The 15,020-nt window shown below is 40.5% G+C and overlaps 1 protein-coding gene across 5 annotated transcripts in view; it reads right to left on the minus strand.

The window, feature by feature from the left end:
- The window catches only part of ZFYVE9 (zinc finger FYVE-type containing 9), a 189,701-nt gene that overhangs the window by 166,552 nt on the left and 8,129 nt on the right, over positions 1-15,020 (minus strand). The gene's annotated exons all lie outside the window — the stretch shown is intronic.

Here is a 15,020-nt window from a genome sequence, read left to right on the forward strand (position 1 = left end):
AGGATGGCTAGAATCCAAAAGACAAAACAATAGCAAGTGTTAATGAGATGAAGAAATTGGAACCCTGATACACTGGACAGGAAAGTAAAGTGGTGCAGCAGCTTTGTAAACCAGTTTGGCAGTTCCTCAAAAAGGTGAACATAGAGATAACCATATGACCCAACAATTTCACTCCTAGGTAAACACTCAAGAGAATATGCCTACATAAAAATTTATACACAACTGTTCACAGCAGCGCTGTGTACAATAACCAAAAAGTGTTAACAAGCCAAATGTCCATTAACTGATGAATGGATAAATAAAATGTGGTATATGCAATAAAGTATTATTCAGTAATAAAAAGAAATGAAGTATTGATACATGTTACAAACATGGATGAACCTTTAAAATATTTTGCTAAGTGAAAGAAGCCAGATGCCACTTATATGAAATATCCAGAATAGAGAAATCCATAGAGACAAAAAACAGATTAGTGGTTACCAGGGACCGAGGAAGGGTGATGAAAGGAAACAGGGAATGGGTGCTAATCAGAAAGGAGTTTCTATGGGGGTGATGAAATTGCTCTAAAACTAGATAGTGGTGATAGTTGTACAACTCTCACCACTGAATTGTATATTTTAAATAGGTGAATTTTATGGTATGTGCATTATAACTCAATAAAGTTATTTTTAAAATAAAACTAGAAATAATTATTATTTCTAATCTGCCTGATCTTAACATGCATGCTCGGCCATGTCCATCAATCTAGCATATAAAAGCCATTGTAATGAATCTTCAATTATAAAATGGGAAAATTAACAACCAGTACTCTCACAACAAATTCATTTTAAGGGCTACAAAACTATTTTTGTACAAAACTACAAATCTATTATTTTTTTTCTTCAAATCTATTATTTTTAATCAAATCATATTCTTCAAAACATTCATCAAATGCCAACTATGATAAATGCTGAAGAAACTAAGCAATTTTATTTTTAACAAAGGATTTTGAAGTGTTTAGCAAAGCTCTATATTAAAACGTCTAACTCAATAAATAGTATATTTTATTTGTTTGATTTATCAGGGACTAATATGAATTGTCTAACAAAGCTAAGCAAAGGAATTTTAGACATTCCTGAACATTTCCCAGCTTGTAATTTCATGAAAAGTACCTACACTAAGCATTGACAATTTTGTCAAAATAAGGCTCTCCATGTGAATTTACAATCTTTTAGCATAGTGTGACATTATAATAGTTGTTTAACTTCTTTTTACCTGTTTTTTAATTCCTCCTAAATGGGGATAATAAAATTATCTGCCCTAACCCTTTACTTGATTGCTATGAAAATCAAAAGAGAAAGCACTCTGTAAGGTACAATTATTACCTCCTAAATGAAAAGGCTGGACAAGTAGATGATTAAAATATCAAACACTTCTTAAGAAGAGGATAAATCTGGGAATGGGCATGTGGTGCGGTACTAGAGGGACAGACCTAAAAGGTTCTACTCCCCAAAACAAAAAATAGTATATCAATGGATTTACAAAGCTTTTTATCAATTCTTTTATACTGAACATTAGTAACTTTTTAAATCTAAAGGATCATTATCAGTCATAATCCTCCTAGACAGCAAAGAAAGAATTTTGGTTTTGAGCAGGACAAAAATAAATAAATAAATAAAGCTGAAAAAGCTGACTTCAAAATTATTTTCCTTAAAGCTTTGAAAGTAGTTAAGCCACAAAAATGTCATGTTGACCTGTTTAATATTACTTTTAAAATACTACAAAAAAATATTTGAGCAAAAGTAACACTTTCTCCAACACCACCCTAAGCAATCTAAAATAAGAACCCCTAGGGAGGCAGCCACACTTGTCATTAAAGAAACACCAAAAGGACAACCAGAAACATGAAATAATCTAATTTAAAGTTGCCAGCTAGAAAGGTATAGTCCCAAGGATAAAAACTGTATTAAGTTACCTAACAGTTGCATGAGTTTATAAAACTCCATGATGTCCTGTCTACAGCCCCATCCACCCCTACTTTAACTGTCTTTTAAAAATTATTTTTATAAAAGGAAAAGCTCTGACAAGCTTGTATTAAAGACAAAGCTGAAAGAATAACAGAAGAGGGAAAGCACCTAACAATAAAGGAATTCTAAAAGTATGTTCACAATTTTCAAAAACTTAAACACATTTTCTGGCTAATCTTCACAATAAAAGACAACCCATAACTGGTAAGGAAGACACTGGTTTACATCAATTATATCTTTGAAACATCCAGTATTATAAATATGGAGGCTGAGGGCAGACAACTCAACAAATACATGTGATTATGAAGCTTCAAGCAGGTGGCAGGCAGGGAGACTACTACTACTACACCTAAACACTGAAAATAAAGCTCATAAATTCAAAGACTGCTGAAACTTATCCAGAGTGAGAGTGGTACCTCTGCAGGTTTAGGACATTTCCTTGCCTTGGACACTGGCAAATTCATGCATGAACAGAAGGAAAGTCTATCTTTTTGTCCAGTCTATGAATTCATCCAAGCATATATCTACTCAAGAACATATTTAGGAATTCCCTGGCAGTCCAGTGGTTAGGGCTCCGTGCTTTCAGCGCCAAGGCCCCAGTTTGATTCCTGGGCAGAGAACTAAGATTCCACAAGCTGCGTGGCATAGCCCCTGAAAAAAAAGAATATATTTACCGATCACCTACTATATATGCTCAAGAGCTATTCTAAGAGCTCTGAAAATAAGAAATTTCCAGCCCAATGTGGGGAGGGGCTGACAATACAATATAATCCATGACAGATGGGTATACAGAGACACAGCATTTAGTTCAGCCGACAGAAAGTAGGAAAGATCAAAAGAGATATTTGAGGTGAATGTGGAATCTGAGGCATGAGTCTCCTGAATAAGTCATTCTTTTTAAAGTACGCATGTTGACTTGTCTAGGCTGGTCTTTTGTTGTTGTTATTTTTTAAAGTCACGTGTAATTAGAAAATCTTAAAAATTGGAAGTATTTTATCTAAACAAGCATATGTGTAACAAAAGACTGGTCCTGAAAAAGGAAACTCAAGTACACAAGCTTCTTAATTTAATTAATTTTAGATAAAATTAATAACTTAAAAGACTTAAATAACTTAAAAGTACTAACCTAGATCTCAATTCACTCATCTGTCCAATGAAGGAACTAGCCTAGAAAATCTCTAACTACTCTCTGACTTCTAAAATTGACTTTGAGTGTTCTATTTGATGGTGGTTGCTACTCTAATAAATTTTAACAAAAATATATCCTAAACATTCATAATTAGTCTAGCTAACTGTAGATTAATTTATCTCCCAATACACACATCAATTAATTCTGAAACCAGTCTACATCCCAACAAGCACTGAGTGTCTATGCCCTCTGTCTTTTCAACTTCTTCCTCTAATGGTCTATAAATATCTTCAGATATCTTTTAATAACAGGAATCTTTTAATCTTTTAATAGCAAGCATTAAAACCTTTCCTTCAACTCTACATTCCCCTCTAGTTACTGCCTTTTCACCTTCCCTTCACAGTCAAGTGCTTTTTTAAAAAAATTTACTGATCCACTCTCTCTTCAAGCCACTGAAACTGCTCTAAATGCTTTCTAATTGCCAAGCCCAATATACACTTTAAAGTCTCATCTTAGCCTATCCAGAGGAACCAACACAGCTGAACACTCCTTTTTAAAACTCTTCTACTGGCTACTGGGGCTTCCCTGGTGGCGCAGTGGTTAAGAATCCGCCTGCCAATGCAGGGGACACGGGTTCAATCCCTGGTCCGGGAAGATCCCACATGCCACAGAGCAACTAAGCCCGTGCACCACAACTACTGAAGCCCCCTGTGGGCCTAGAGCCCATGCTCCACAACAAGAGAAGCCAACCCAGGGAGAAGCCACCCCAGTGAGAAGCCCGTGCACCGCAACTAGAGAAAGCCCGTGCGCAGCAACGAAGACCCAACGCAGCCAAAAATAAAATTAATTAATTAAAAAAAACACCTCTCTTTCCTTTCTCCTACAAAACTTGATAGTACTTTCTATGGATTTTCCTTCTCTGTCTCCTTCTGTGGGCTTTCCCCCTGTGTGTCTAGTAAGTATGATTTTTATCCAGTTATGTTCTCAGACCTCTTCTGTCTTCACTCTACTTGTTCTCACTGGATGGTTTCATCCACTCTTGTGGCTTTAACTACTCCCTAAAACCTATTATACCTCCTGCATCCAGAAGTAAAGGTTTCACCATACATTCAATAATCCCAGGCCAGACACCTAGGAACCATTCTCCTCATCAACTATGTCCAAACAATCCTAACATTTCTAAGTCTTAAATACCTCCTGCATCCAACCTTTTTTCTTTATCTCAGATGTTATTACCCTAATTCATACTACCATCTCTGGCTTAGATTTCAATAGTTTCCCAAGTGGTATACCTGTATCCATTCTGGTCCTCCTCCAAACCATCTGCTATACTGACACCAAAATAATTGTTCTAAAAGCTCAATGACCAATTGGTCTACCATTTTTAACTCTTCACTGGTTTCCCCATGCCCTACCTAAAATAAAAAAAATCTAACTCTTTTAAATAGTATATGAAGCTTTTCATCATCTGGCTCCATGCCTAGGTCTCTACCTCCACTCCTGTCCTCACTTAAAACTGCCATACCACACTATTTGCAGTTCCCCAAATAAACCGTTGTTTCACATACCTCCACATGTTTGTGCCCAAGGTTTCCTTTGCTTAAACTGTCCCTCTCTTTTTTATCCTCCTGGCAAACGCCTACTAATTTTTCAATATTGAACACAAGCATCACCGTTTCAGTAAAGCCATGGTGGAACTGATCGTCCTCGCTGAACCTGGTGCATTTAATTATTTACATATTTGCCTTCCCAACTAGCCCTTTAATTCTTTGATAGCAAGGATGTCTTATTCCTCTTTCTATCTTCAACACTTAAGCACAGTCTTGCCAGAGTAAATGTGTCAATAACTGTTGTTAAATGAGCAAATAAATGAATGAATGTAAAGTACTTCACTGGGCACTACTAAGAAATATAATTTTCCTTTCTCAAAAAACTTATGAATATGTAGTGGAGAATTGGGAAGACATATACTCATGAAAAGTTAGGTAAAAATGCAAAATACAAGTCAGAAATCAGAAAAATTACATGACAAATGTAAAAGCGGGAATTCCCTGGCGGTCCAGTGGTTAGGACTCTGTGCTTTCACTACTGCGTTCAATCCCTGGTTGGGGAACTAAGATCCTGCAAGCTGCACAGCAAAAAAAAAAAAGGAAAGAAAGAAACTTCAAAAAAGAATGTAAAAGACGTACAAATATTAATATATTATAAAAGCTTAGAGGAAACAGAAATCATTACAGCTTAGAATAATCTGAAAAGTCTTCATGGAAAAGCATTGAACTGAGTATTAAAAGAGACGTGAAATTTGGGAGATTTGGAAAAAAAGAGGAAAGAAGTATTTTTTAAAAAATCTTCTTGGGCTTCCCAGGTGGCGCAGTGGTTGAGCATCTGCCTGCCAATGCAGGGGACACGGGTTTGAGCCCTGGTCTGGGAAGATCCCACATGCCGCGGAGCAACTAGGCCCATGAGCCACAACTACTGAGCCTGCGCGTCTGGAGCCTGTGCTCCGCAACAAGAGAGGCCGCGACAGTGAGAGGCCCGCGCACCCCGATGAAGAGTGGCCCCTGCTCGCCGCAACTAGAGAAAGCCCTCCACAGAAACGAAGACCCAACACAGCCAAAAATAAATAAATAAATAAATAAATTTATTTTAAAAAAAAAATCTTTTTATACAATATACATAGATATAGACACACATATATATAAGAGCTTGCTATAGACTGAGATCAAAATGAGAACAAGAGGAGAGGGAGCTAGGATACAAAGACTTCATAAGAGCAAGATTTTCGGTCAAATCTCATTACAACAAATATAATTACAATCAAAATCTACGTATAATTCATATTTATATGATATAAATATTCATTTAACCAACATTTGGGCACCTGCTATGTTCTTGGCACAAGTCTAAGCACTGGGGATAAAGCTGCAAGTAAATAGGCAAAACCTTGGCCCTTGTGGAGCTTACATTCTAATGGGTGGAAATGGAGAATAAACAATATAAACATGTAAAATACTTATATGGTAAACTAGATGATACATGTTAAGGAGAAAAATTTAAGAAGAAAAGGAAAGATTGGGGGTTACAATTTTATACATAGAGAAAGTCTCACTGAGAAAATGAATTTTTGTCAAGACCTAAATGTCAGGAAGCAACTCTACAAATATCTAGGGGAAAAGAGTTCCAAGAAGAGGGAAGAGGAAGGACAAAGAGAAGATTAAGTGAGTGGAAGAGTAGTAGGTGAGGTTTACGCACGAATCAGATGAAGGCTGACCAACTGCCAATTATTTCCAATAAAAATCAATAAAATAAAATTTCAGTATACTAAAAGAATCCTGATAACCCATCTAGGATTTGCTATTCAGGAATCTAATATGTAACACAAGCTTAATTTGTTTCTATTTTCAAATTCCACTTATGAGAGATTTTAATAGTCCCCTTAAATAAGAACTATACTAAATGGAAGCAGTCCCATCTCACTCTTAAAGCAGCCCCAAATTTCACAGAAACCACTGTATGATATGGTGACAAAATGCAAATACTACAATACAACTAAACTTCTACTTGCTTTCATTTCACGAGTCTGCTAAAAATATTTCACCAATCCTAAATTTATTTACCTTTTCCCAAAGGAGGTAGAGAAACAAGGATTTTTGTTGCTAGAATCTCACAGGATTTAAATGTCAAAAGATCAACTGCTGCACTTTTTTAAGAGATTTGTTCAGAGTTAAGTATGGAGTGCAAACCTTAAAACTATTTTTTTTTTAAATCATCAGGGTAGAGTTAATAGGTATGAGCAAGCAGTAAAGCATTCGGATTAAAAACAAGGAAGGGTGCAGACTAAGCAATATCAAAACATTTTTAATGATTAAGTCAGTTAAACACTCAATAGAGCTTATCTAACCAGGCTGTTATGAAAGTTTAAAAACAAGCTAGGTAATCTTATAAAGTAAAGTTCAGGCTGCTTGAAAGCATCCAAGCACAAAATGGAATGAGTTTAGACTACTCTAAGTGGTTGTTAAAGTGTGGTCCACAGACTCGAGGAGATCCCCAAGATTTTCCAGGAAGTATATGAGGTCAAAACTATTTTCATACATATATTGAGTCATTATGTTGTACACCTGAAACTGTTATATCTGAATTACATCTCAATTAAAAAAACACTTTTTCATAATAACACTAAGATATAACAGCTTAGTATGCCTTTTTCACTGTATTTACATTTGTACTGATGGACATATTTGCACAGTGCAAAAGCAGTGGTGGGTAGAACTGTCTGCACTTTAGCACGAATCAAGGCGGCAACACCAAATTTTATTAGTAGTCATATTCTTCACTGCCATGCACTCTCAGTTTTAAAAAAAATGCCAGTTTCACTTCATCGATGAAGCAATAAAAATTATTAATTTTGTTAAACCTGAACTCTTGAGTAAATGTCTTTTTAATGATCTGTGTGAAAAAATGGGAAGTACAAATAAGGCACTTCTGCTGCATGCCAAAGTGTGACGGTTGTCTTAAGAAGGCATTTGCACAATCATTGGATATGCAAACTCAACTAGCCACTTTTTCCATGGAACGTACTTAAAAGAAAAGAGGGAATTAAAAAGAGCATGAATAGCACAAGAAGATTCAACGAGGATATAGGTTAAATACAAGATATGCTTCCAACCCTCCAATAATTGATAGCATAGCCTAGAAGTCAGCTGGCAGCCTCCAGCTATAGTCTCTTCAGGATCCCTAGCTCTCAAGCTGAGACTACTACTCTCTTCCTGGGCAGCTGATCATATCACGGCACTAAGGCCTGGCCATTTCTGTCAAATACAGGACCCTCTAAATGAAGAATTTTTGCTCTGGAGCCCTCACTGAGTCTGAGACTCTGTCAGATCTGAATCACACTCTGAGGCTCTCCCTGCCAATTCTGTTTCCTCTCCTTTCCTTTCATAGGAATCCTCCCCCTCCCCCTTATACCTCTCGTATTCCTAACTCTGTCTTGACATCGGCTTCCAGAAGAACTCAAATTGGCACAGGGGGTACCAGAAATGGACTGAGAAAGCAGAAAGTAAGAATGGAGTTTGGAAACTAGATCACTTACTGTCCCACCGGCAATAGGATCTCATCCTGGGTGGTATGTGAGGCACAGACAGCCCCGGGCAACAAGATGGTAGCCCAAATGCTAAAACCTTCTTGGGAAAAGTGCTAAAACTTTCTTGGGATAATGCTTCCAAAGAGGAACATGAGGGCTTCCCTGGTGGCGCAGTGGTTAAAAATCCGCCTGCCAATGCAGGGGACACGGGCTTGAGCCCTGGTCCGGGAAGATCCCACATGTCGTGGAGCAACTAAGCCCGTTCGCCACAACTACTGAGCCTGCGCTCTAGAGCTCACAAGCCACAACTACTGAAGCCCGCACGCTTAGAGCCCGTGCTCTGCAACAAGAGAAGCCACAGCAATGAGAAGCCCACGCACCGCAACGAAGAGTAGCCCCCCGCTCGCTGCAACTAGAGAAAGCCCATGCGCAGCAACAAAGACCCAACTCAGCCAATAATTAATTAATTAATTAATTAATTAATTAATTTTAAAAAAAACGAAGCGGAACATGCCGTGTGGTGTAATGACTGTGATGTCTGAAAAGTGTAAGGGGAACAATACAAATAAGAACAATGGAATGGATGGCTGTTAGTTGTACAGACTCCCTAGAAAGGGCAGCTAACAATTGGAAACTAAGTGTGAAAGCCAGAGGGCTCTCTGGTAGCTCACAAACAAGTCCTTATCACTTACAGTGAAAGAGCAGAAAAAGATAGTTAAAGGCAGAAATGCTTCAAAGATGGCTGAATGCTCAGTCAGGGCAGGTTTGTTATACTACGGTCAGGGTCCTGGTTTGGAAAACATGGAAGCCTGATAGATGGGGTAGGGACAACTAAGATGGTTGCCCCCAAAGATTTTGATTCTCCAGACTCCTCTGCACTCCCAGCGTCTGCAGAGATGATGTTGGCACTTCCCACTGTGCAGGAATACACTTCAGAGGTCTCTCACCTGCAAGGCAACAAGAGCTCCCCTCAAGATCTGCCCCCCACCTCCACTCCTGGTTCCATGATAATAATTAATGTTAATCCTGTTAAGGACATCTTGGGCCTGATAAGAGAGAAAAGAGACAACCCCCCAAAGTTGCTGCAAGAATTAGCCAGCATATACCAGCCGGATCAGTGAGGATACCCACAGTGCTGGATTTTGAGAGTACTTAATCAAAGAGGCCAAAACATTACTGAATAAGGTAAAGTTTGGTTGGGAGGTGGAAGGCCACTGTCTCAGAATATGGGGATTACCACTGTGACAAGGACTTAGGGTTTTGTAACTCACTGCTAGGGTGACTTCCAGAAGCCTGGAAAAAACAGCCCACACTGAATGAAGTTGAAATGCCTAAATTACTATGGCAGAGAATGGATAATGGGATTAAAGGCTCAGGAAAGGGGGAATGCTGGAGTGGATATATTATGTGAGGTCAGAAGACCCACCAGACAATTATGTTCCATAAGAGGGCCGATTAGACACACCACACACCAAGGCCATCAGGAATACACTGGTGAGACAGACCTTAGCATCACTAAGAATTTAAGTGGTGGCTCTCCTCTATAGTAGAGGCTGTCACAGAAATTGGTTCACTGATGATGGCAATGATGGGGCTCTGAAGCAACAGCAGCCAGGTGGTAGCACTTAAAACCGGAAGCTAGGGACTTCCCTGGTGGTGCAGTAGTTAAGAATCTGCCTGCCAATGCAGGGGACATGGGTTCAATCCCTGGTCCGGGAAGATCCCACATGCCGCGGAGCAACTAAGCCCGTGCGCCACAACTACTGAGCCTGAGCTCTAGAGCCCACGAGCCACAACTACTAAGCCCGTGTGCCACAACTACTGAAGCCCGCGTGCCTGGAGCCCATGCTCTGCAACAAGAGAAGCCACCGCAATGAGAAGCCCGTGCACTGCAACGAAGAGTAGCCCCCGCTCGCAGCAACTAGAGAAAGACTGCACGCAGCAATGAAGACCCAATGCAGCCAAAAATAAAGTAAATAAGTTTATTACAAAAAAACAAAATAACAGAAGCTAATGGACCACACTAGCATCATGACTTGCAAGGTGGGAGACAGCCAATAAAGCTTGACCCACTGGGAGCCGGGGAGGGAGCTAACAGAACTTGGTGTCATTAGAGCAAAATAGACAGGCAATCAACAACAGTGCTGCTTATTAATATATACACAATCAAAGCAAGGCAAGAACAGATAAGCACAAGACTGAGAGTAGTTGCCTCAATAAAAAGCTACTATCCCTTGCCTAATTCCTGGACCTGAGCCAGTTTTCAGATCCAGACTGATGGACTTAAAGAGATGGATGGGTCCCCAGGAGTAAGGACCCTGCAACAAATTTTTTATATATATATATTTCCCCAAAGGGACGTATGACTATTTACTCAGGTGACTATATAGGTATAGTGGGAAAAGGAAAATACCCAGACATCTGAAGAACTACTGGTCACAGAGGCTGAGTTAATGTTGATATCCAGAAATGTGGAACATAATTATGGCCCAGTTACAGGGGAAGGAATATAGGAACTAAGTAAGAAATAGAGTTCTGGCCAAAGTCTAGCTTATGGTAGGTCCACAGTCCACTGACCTACCCAGCACTTATTTTCCCAGGCCCTGAATACATAAACAGGATTGGCATACTTAGCAATTGAAAGGCCAAATGAGACCTAAAAATGTCTCCCCACTCCTTGGTCAAAACAGTAAATCAAAAAAATATTGTGTCGGGGGTGGAGGTAAGAGGAATGGCAGAGATTAGCGCCACCCTTAAGGATCTCAAAGATGTGGGGGTAGTGGTCCCTTTCATATGTTTGTTTAATCCACTAGTCTGTCCTCTGTAGAAACCAGCTGGATCCTAGAGAATGACTGAAGACTACCACAGTTCAACCAAGTAGCAGCCATGACCATAGCTACCATGCTGGATGTAATATGTTTGCTACAGCAGATATATATAGCCTCAGGTACATGGCATGCAGCCATTGATTTGGCAAATGAGTTCTTTTCTATCCCAATCAGAAATAGTTCCTTTCACATGGAGTAAACAACAGTATACACTCAGTTTTGCCTCAGGGCTATATTAATTGTCCTACTCTGTCATAAGATAGTCTGAAGAGATCTGAACTCAGAATAGCACACTAATCTAGTAAATCAATGACATCATGTTGATCATGCAAGATGATCAAGAGATGGCTAGCACGCTGAAGGATATATGTGCTCCAAAGGATGGGAGAAAAACTATGAATATTCAGGGATCTGCCATTTCAGTGAAGTTTTAGGAATCCAGTGGTTAAGGTTATGCCAACACACTCCCTCCAAAGCAAAAGACAAACTGCTGCATCTTGCATCCTTACTATTATCCTTACTATTAAAAAAAAAAAAAAAAAAAAGGGAAGCACAAGGTCTGCTAGGTTTCTTCAGATTCTAGAGTCAACACATTCTATACACTGCTGTGGCCCATGTACTGAGTAATATGAAAGGCTGCCAGCTTTGAGTGGAGTAAACAACTCTGCAGTAGGTCCAGGTTGTAGTGCAAGCAGTTCCTATGCTATTGGAGGTATAAATGGTGGGGAAAGACACAGTACAGACTTTATAGCAAGCCCAAGTGGGAGAATTACAATGCAGGCAGGCCCCTGGAGTTCTGCAGAAAAGTCATGCTATTAGAAAAACAACTCCTACTGTGCTACTGGGCTCTGGAAGAGACAGAACACTTGACCATTGGGCACCATATGTCCAGAACTGCCCATAATGAGCTGGGCTCAACAGGACTCTCCAAGTCATAAACTCAAGTGAGCTCAGTAACAATCCATTATGAGATGGAAATAGTACATCAAAAATCAAACCCAAGCAGAACCAAAGGGCACAAGTAAGCTACATAAGTAGGCAGTCAAGACTTCCCTGACACCACAGTTGTGCCAGCACCCTTCCTCAGCTCACATCTATAGCTGTTTGGAGGATCCTATACAACCAAGTTAAGGAGGACATAAAAGCCAAAGCTTGGCTTATAAATAGGTCAGCTCAGTATGTGAATGCAAGCTGAAAAAAAACAACAGGTTCATTACAGCCACACTTAGGGGTGACCGTGACAGTGGAAAGGGAAAGTCTCCCTAAGATGGAGCTTCAAGTGATGTACTTTGTGTAGAAAGAAATGTGGCCTGAGATGAAAATATATACAGACTCATGGGCAATGGCAAATGGACTGAGTACCTACCTGGTTACGGGTCTTTAAGGGAAAAGACTGTACAATGGATGCAAGAAGATATGAGTGGAGGCAAATGAATGAACATATAGGAGCGAGCATAAAGTGTGAAAATCTTTTTCACGTGTTAATGCCCATCAGAAAGCATCCAATGCAGAAGAGACAATGAACAACCAAATAGACAAAGTAACTCAGACAGCTGACATTAGCCACCCAGAACTGGCATGATGGGAACATGAACAGAGAAGCCACTGTAACAGAAATGAAGATGGAAGCAGTGAAGGAGGCATGGATGCCCACTTACCAAGGCCCAAACAAGCTACTGTCAACTCTGAACATCCAACCAATGAACGACACTGAGCCCCCAATACAGCACCATGCCTCAAGCTGACCAACTGGCTAGGGGATATGGGGATATACGTATACATATAGCTGCTTTTCTTTGTTATACAGCAGAAACTAACACAACATTGTAAAGCAATTATACTCCAATAAAGATGTTTAAAAAAAAAAAAGTTAAAGGTTCTAGGCACACTTTTGCCAGGAGACATATCAAGGATCATAATGAACTATAAATTACAGCTGCAGCCTGGGAATTTGGGACTCTGTGTATCCCGCGACCAGGAGACAAGAAGTAGAATCACCACAATGAGGCTAATTAAACCTCATCCTCAGGTGAAGTAGGGCTGCTGTTACATAATGGGATCAAGGAGTATATCTGGAATTCAGATGATCCATTTGGGTACCACTTGATACTCCCCTGCCCAATTGTGACTGTGAACAGACAAATGCAACCACTCCAGCCTGAGAAGAGCATGGTTCTCAGACCCCTCAGAAATGAGGGCTGGGGCTTCCCTGGTGGCGCAATGGTTAAGAATCCGCCTGCCAATGCAGGGGACATGGGTTCGAGCCCTGGTCCGGGAAGATCCCACATGCCGTGGAGCAACTAAGCCCGGACACCACAATTACTGAGCCTGTGCTCTAGAGCCCGTCTGACACAACTACTGAAGCCCGCATGCCTAGAGCCCATGCTCCGCAGCAAGAGAAGCCACCACAATGAGAAGCCTGTCACCGCAGCAAAGAGTAGCCCCCCGCTCACGGCAACTAGAGAAAGCCCACATGCAGCAACAAAGACCCAACGGAGCCAAAAATAAAATTTTAAATAAAAAATGAGGGTTGGGTCATACCACTAGACAAACCACCAAGAACTTCAGAAATGATAGCTAATGGCAAGAATTCAGACTGGATAGTGGAGGAGACAAAGAGAACCACTGTGACCTGGAGACCAGCTACAGAGATGGAGGCTGAAGCCTGTCTCACTATCCTACTTTTAACTTTCCCATTAGGAAGAGAGGTCCATGGAAATGGAGGAGCTGCTCTCAGAAAATGTTTAGAGACACAGATCCACACAGCGTAAGAAAGGGACTGTGGCAATCACTTGGATCTCCCTTCAAAAAAGAACCTGCATTCAGGTGCAAGGAATACAGTTAGCTAGTAGCCTCCAGCTGCAGCATATGAGACTTCATCTCAGCTTTCCAGGGGAGTCCACACTCTCCTTGGGCAGCTCCTAGCCAGTGACTAAACACAGTGGATTTTCTAGAACCTGGCTATTTCTTCCTAATGCAGGACTCCTCTAACAGGCAGTTTTTTGCTCTGGAGCTTCTTATTGGGTTGCCCAAGATTTTTTTTCCAGATCTGCATCACAGACTGAGGTTCTCCTTGGTCAGTTCAGCTTCTCCCTTTCCCTTCACAGGCATTCTATTACCTACCCCGCATAAAAATCCCTTGCACTAGTAACTCCAACTCAATGCTTCCCAGGGGGGACTTCCCTGGTGGCACAGTGGTTGAGAATCTGCCTGCCAATGCAAGGGAGCCAGGTTCAGAGCCCTGGTCCGGGAGGATCCCACATGGCGCGGAGCAACTAAGCCCACACGCCACAACTACTGAAGTCCGCGCGGCTAGAGCCCACGCTCCGCAACAAGAGAGGCCACGGCAATGAGAAGCCCGTGCACTGCAACGAGGAGTGGCCCCCACTCGCCGCAAGTAGAGAAAGCCCTCGCGCAGCAACGAAGACCAAACACAGCCAAAAAAAAAATATCAATGCTTCCCAGAGGACCAAACCAACACACTTTGTAATTAACTCTTTATATGGATCATCTCGTTTAGTCCACTGAAGTACTACTGTTATTCCCTTTTTACAGATGAGGAAACTGAGGCACAGAGACATTAATTAACTTGCCCAAGATCACACGGCAAAAGCAGTGAAACTAAAATTTGAACCCAGGCAGTCTAACTCCAAAGTCTGAGCTTTTAATTACTATGCCAGGGAAGACAAGACATTATCTTGTCAGCTTCAGATCTTAAAATGAGAGTATTTATTCTGTATAATTTTAGAGACGAAAACAACAAAAGGATAGATGTTAAAGAAAAGCAGATCTTTGGTTAAATACAAAAGAAATTTTCTAATAATCAATAGTAACTGACAACAGAATGAAGTCCTTCAGGAAGTAATCAGGGCTGATCACCGGAGGGTTCAAATAGCCATGGATATTGTGAGGGTAAGGCTTTATAAAACAGGTAAAAGTTGACCTAGATCAGTAAAAGCTGTACTACTAACTATTAT

Source organism: Balaenoptera physalus, assembly GCF_965194825.1.
Source record: "Balaenoptera physalus genome assembly, chromosome: 1".
Classification (NCBI taxonomy): Eukaryota; Metazoa; Chordata; class Mammalia; order Artiodactyla; family Balaenopteridae; genus Balaenoptera; species Balaenoptera physalus.